This window comes from Microcaecilia unicolor, chromosome 14 (assembly GCF_901765095.1).
Source record: "Microcaecilia unicolor chromosome 14, aMicUni1.1, whole genome shotgun sequence".
Taxonomy (NCBI): Eukaryota; Metazoa; Chordata; class Amphibia; order Gymnophiona; family Siphonopidae; genus Microcaecilia; species Microcaecilia unicolor.
In genome coordinates, this window is record NC_044044.1 from 37418580 (window position 1) to 37424579 (window position 6000).

Genomic DNA, 6000 nt, shown 5'->3' on the forward strand with positions numbered 1-6000 from the left:
ATTTTAATTGAGCTGACTGCTGAGATGTAGAGTTTGTGATACATGGGCTGATCAAGATGGGATTAATGTAACTTGAGATGATGTTATCACTATTTTTATGTTTTTATTTGTAGTTTTACCGCTGCCGCAGCCTGAGGGCGAAACGTGGCTGCGTCGGGTACTGCTTTTATCTTGGTTTGAACAAATTATTTCTTTGTTTTTATATATGTGTATATAACAGACTTATGTAGCAAGTAGACTGTTGCCTTTTTTGTTTTTCTTTTTGTACCTGGAACTTATCAAGGAGTGGGAAAAGGATTTGAACCCTGGCTTCCTTGATTGTCAGCCCACTGCTCTTTAACCATTAGTGACAGCTAATACAGGTAATATCTATTTCAAACATATTTGGTAACTTTATAGTAAACTGAAGGCCAGCAGATCTGGTGCTCATTTAGCAACCTACCGTGGGGGAGAAAAAAAACCTGACAGGCAAATCATTTTATAGTTGCCGTTCACCACAAGATTTCTGTTACAGTGCTGCTGAACCCACTGTTCACATGGCCAACACGAATATGCTGGACTGAGGAATTAGGGCTGACCAGGAGCCAAGTGGCAAATTACCAGCACATATTTCTAGAATACTGAAAATATTTTTAATACGTTGTATTATTTTTTATCTGTATTTTTTTTTTGGTACATTAATCCCTGGAATGTATTCAGTGTGCATGATGCCTTCAGCAAATGAGGCATGGTGGGGGGGGGGGGGAGGCCGGCAGGCAGCTGCCACTGTCCATTCACTGATAACATAAGTGCTGCCCCCACCACAGCCTTCCCAAACAGCGGAGTCACTGACTGCTTATGGCAGGACACTTTAAGATGGCAGTGGGAACAATGAATTTGTAGGAAAAGACATAAGCCAAAACTGGGAGCCCTAAGGGACTGTATCTTCCCCCCCCCCCCCCTCAAGTGTTCAGCAGAGCCAGGGATCATGTGTGATGGTATAAATCTTTAAAAGTCACTCTCAGAGTGGGCCACAGGATTCTGTGCTGCAGGAACCTGTTTGCCTAGTTACTGTCATGGAACATCTATTTAGAAATGTTTCCCCTCCCACTCTCTCTGCTCTAGATAAGGCTGATGAGGGGGAAGAGAGAGGAAGCTCCACCTGTTTGATGTCATTCAGGGGTGAGGAGAGAGGTAGCTCCACCTGTCTGACGTCAGCCTTTGCCCAGAGTCTGTTTACTGTAAAATCAGTCTGGGCAGATTGCCAACCAAAGTGCAGATCATTGGGAGGGGGGCAGTCCTCTCCCCCTCCCTGTTCAGACTTAGATAAATATTATAGACATATTTTCATATGTTATTTCGCAAGGAGCACAGGATCAGTCCTGGAGTGCAGAGAAATGACTGTGGCACCTTCTGCAATCTGTGACAGTGTAAGCAGGGTGAAATAGCCCCATCGCAAGCAGCAGTGCCCTCTCTATCATTAAGTTTCTCGCCTGCCAGATTAAACATCACAAGATAACAGAAAAGAGACTGGTGGTGCTGGGCCCTTGCTATCTTTCCTAGACGTATCATTTTTCTGCCTTTTGTGGGATTCTTCAACAATGAGATCATTGACTGTGTGAAAAGTGCCCTTTGCCCAAGTTGCTGCTAAGCACCAATAAAAAAAAAAATCCCTGCCACTACTGCCCTGGGTTCCTTCTTCCTACCTGCCTCTTAAATTCCTGGATGTGGGGTGGTGGGTCCTAGAGTAAAATTAACCAATGAACTGGAGAGCAGTGCCTCGGCTTCCAGTTCAGCGCCCACAGCTGGGTGTTCACTTCAGGCCTGAAACCAAGGATTGTTATCAAACCAGTAACAGAAACTCAGATACAGTGATGAACTAATATCCATAGCATCCGAATGATGAAATCATGTTCCTCTACGTTTCCTGCTACCATATTAAAATGGATGTAAAACCTCAGTCCTCCTTCCTAGAAAAATGAGAGGCTTGGGCTAGATCCAGAGTATAACAGCTGGGAGAGGCTGCATGGAAGGCCTGGGGGTGGGGGGGGAGCTAGGGTCGGTTTCACTGTAGGGTTTTATATTCTCATCTACTCAAAGTAGCAGAGAGCCACTGCCCTTCATCCGCCACCATTTACCACATTACTGTGTGAAGTTGTAATTAAAATACTTTCACCTTTCCGTAAATAAAGAACGTCAAGCCAAAGCAAGCCATGAAATAAAACAAAAGAATATATAACCATTTGTAATTAATCAGGACGATCCAAACTGGAAAAATGAAGGAGGAGCCTAGTGGGTAGAGCACCATGCTGACAACAAGGGGAGCCTGGTTCAAATCCTACTACTGTTGCTTGCAGTCTTGGGCAAGTTACTTAATTCTCCACTGCCTCGGGTACAAACTGAGACAGGAACAGGGAAATACCTGCTGTATCTGAATATAACTCACATTGAACTATCACTGAAAAAGGTGTGATCAAAATTCTAAATAAATAAATCAAGCTAAGAATCATCAAGACAACCTAGAAAAAGTGTAATTCAAACCTGAATGATGTCTACATGGAGCATACATTTCAAGGGATAAGGGAGTTATGATGGGGCTCTGGGAGTCTGATAGGTGCAGCAGATGTCTGAAGGGGAAAGGTACACTAGTACATGCGTTTCTAGAATGTAATAGCCTTGCCATTTGGAACGAGGTGCTTAATTTAATTAATAAGGTGATACAACAAGAACTGAAGTGGGATTACGCCACTCTACTTTTGGGAGACCAAGCCTTGATGGAAGAGCAGGGCCTTACTCAGGCTCAGAGACGATTTGTGTATGTGGCACAGAGGACTGTTTTACAGTTCTGGACTAGCACAGATACTATTTCGTATGACTGCTGGGGTGTAAAAATGAAGGAAGTAGGTACACATGAGAAAACTATATACTGCAATTCTACTCGACTGGACAATAGGCAGTATGCTCTAATTTGGAAACGATGTCTGGAGATGCTTGACCGGGGAGGGAGGGGATTCTCGTCAGTGTGGATGTGGAGGGAGTGAATGGAGAAGGGTTATTGAAGAAGTGGATGTTGAGGATTCGGAATGGGTGTAAATGGGCTGAAAGATGGTTCAGGGGATAAAGGGGGGGGGGGGGTTCTTTATTAAAGAAAAAAGGAAAAGTCATTACTAAACTGCCTTTGGCTGCAAGATCTCAATCTGGGGCATTTTGGTTTTTCTCGTTTGAGTCTGACAGTAACTTGCTGATTTAATGAGCTCACTGTATTTTTTATGCTTTGTATGACGTTTGGAAAATAAATAAATAATACCCAGATTCTGAAAGTATACACCAAATAATATGAATTAGCCTTCGGTGTAGTTGCTAGCCGTGTTAGTCCACTTTTAAAGGGAATAAATAGAAATAAAACAAAACAGAGAAAAGAAAATAAGATGATACCTTTTTTATTGGACTAATAATACATTTTTTTGATTAGCTTTCAAAGGTAACCCTTCTTCAGATCAGAAATAAGCAAATGTTGACAAATTATCAGAATATATAAGTGAAACACTACAGCATTCCAATGACAGTCTCACAGGAAGAGGGTGGGGTGAGTTAGGTAAGAAACAGGGAGAGATGGGTGACAAAAGCGTTATAGAACACTGCTGCGAGACTCATCCTGAGAGAGCAACACTTTGCACATGCCGCACTCTTACGGTTCAAATTACACTGGCTGCCTGTTCAGGAGCGCATTGCCTTTAAACTCTGCTCCTTGACCCATAAAATTATCTATGGGTTTGCCCCGGAGTATATGCACCCCTTGATCGACCTCCCGCCCAGGAATACCAACCCTGCTGCTCGTTCCTTCCTCCACCTTCACTTCCCAAACTGTAAGGGTGTCAAGTACAAGAGGATCTTCGCCTCATCTTTCCGCTATTGGAGTCCTAAGCACTGGAATTCTCTCCCGCAACACCTTAAAACTCAAGCGGACCACGCCCTCCTCAAGAAGTTGTTGAAGACCTACTTCTTTGCCAAGAGCTACTCCTCACTTTATACCGCTGCTTGATGCACCCTCCATGGCTCCTACCCTGCTAGTTCACCCTGTTAGATGCTTCTCCCCCTGCATACTCCTTGTATACTCTTCTAAGTTTTCCTATTCTGTATTTTATTTAATGTTTGTAAACCACATTGTGCCTGCATGAGTGGGAAAATGTGGGATATAAGTGAACAATAAATAAATAGTGGGTTAGAAAGCCCATATCTTTTAAGTCCTGGCTCGTGAGTGTCAAAATATTTCCTCATTTTGACTTCAAAGGTTTTACGCTCCTGGATTGTCTTAACATTTCCTTTTAGTATTCTCACCATAGGATCATTGATGCAGTGTCCTGGTCTGTTTTTGTAAAGTGCTGTCCCACAGAGCTGGTCCCTCACCTCCATCTATTCTCAGGGCTGGGCTTATCCTGAACTTGATTCAGGAAGGTATTAAGAAACCTGAAGACATTATGGACTTCTGACCCTTGGCTCACACCTTATCCTAGAAGGGGTATAATCTATCTATGACCTAATTTAATTATATTGAATTAACATTCTCTCAGGACTTAGGGAACATTCTTAAATGATGACTGTACAAGCAGCTGGTCCAGGTAAATAATACCAGAACCATTCAAAAGGGATTACCCCAGGAAGGGTGGACTGACACACACCTCTCCCAAACTGCCCCAGACAGGGTTACAGGAGACTCAGTGGTGTTTAGAATGAAGAGTGTCAAGGCTGTGTACAAGGAATCTTACAGAAGAGACAGCTTTTTTGGTGTGTGTGTGGGGGGGGGGGGGGGGGGGGGAGGACGGAGACGCAGAACTCAAGACGTGGCCTGGGAGAAGGCAGGGAACATTAAAGTAGATTGTTTGGTTATTGCTAACAAATATTTAAAAACGTAAAAGATTCCTTCCCCTGTAGGCCCTTTGAAATACAGTCTCAATTAAGGGTTCTGTTTCCCTGCTGTTTCGGTGTTATGGGATGGGCGCTGTTGGCTTTAGGGAGCCTTGAGAGGGAGATCCTGTTGCTGCTAAAGGGAGGTTTCTTTCGGTACACCTGGAGTGGGAGGAGGAGAGTGCCTGAAGCCAGGGGTGGAATGGAAGAGGAGGCAGGAGCTTCTAAGCCCAGGAGCAGGAGGTATGCTTTCTGCAGTTCAGCAACTGGCTGCTAGACATTTGAAACCAAACAAAGCTGAGCTACCCCACCACCCCCTTTGGGACAAATCTAGCTCCTTCCTCCACCTGGTTCAACTAGGCCTTGGCCACCTTACAAGCAGCTTCAGCTAATTCTCACAGTTACATTGTTGTGGAGGAGTGGCCTAGTGGTTAGGGTGGTGGACTCTGGTCCTGAGGAACTGAGTTTGATTCCCACTTCAGGCACAGGTAGCTCCTTGTCACTTAACCCTCCATTGCCCCAGGTACAAATAAGTACCTGTATATGTAAGCCGCATTGAGCCTGCCATGAGTGGGAAAGCACGAGGTACAAATGTAACTTCTGCATGTGTTGGGTCTGGACCTTTAGGCTGGAATTGAAATGCAGGAAGTGCCTTTTTAAGGCAGGACCTCTACCCCATCCCACCCCACACACACACTGATAGCACTGGATTACAGCTCTGGATAATTTTGCCTGGAATCCTGTTTCTCCCCCAAACCCAAATGAATGTGGGGGACATGGGTACCACATCAGACAGAGTCACTTCCAACAGCCCACACCTGTTTCTCTGTTGCAGCTCAGGCTTGTAAAACTGCAACAGGTTTGCACTAAATGGACAACTTAAGAGCTATTCTACAAAATCCAGAGGTTGCAGGGGGCTTTTGTCTGACAATATCCTAATAATAAATAAGTATCACTTGCACCAGTTGCTGTTCTGAATTATCTTTATCTCTTTCAGGCACTGGCTTGGTACAGTTTTTTTTTATATATTTAATGTTGTATTATATTATTTGTATGTCATGTTTTTGTGTTTTATCATGAGGTTGTCTTGTATACACTGTCCAGAATTACAGATGG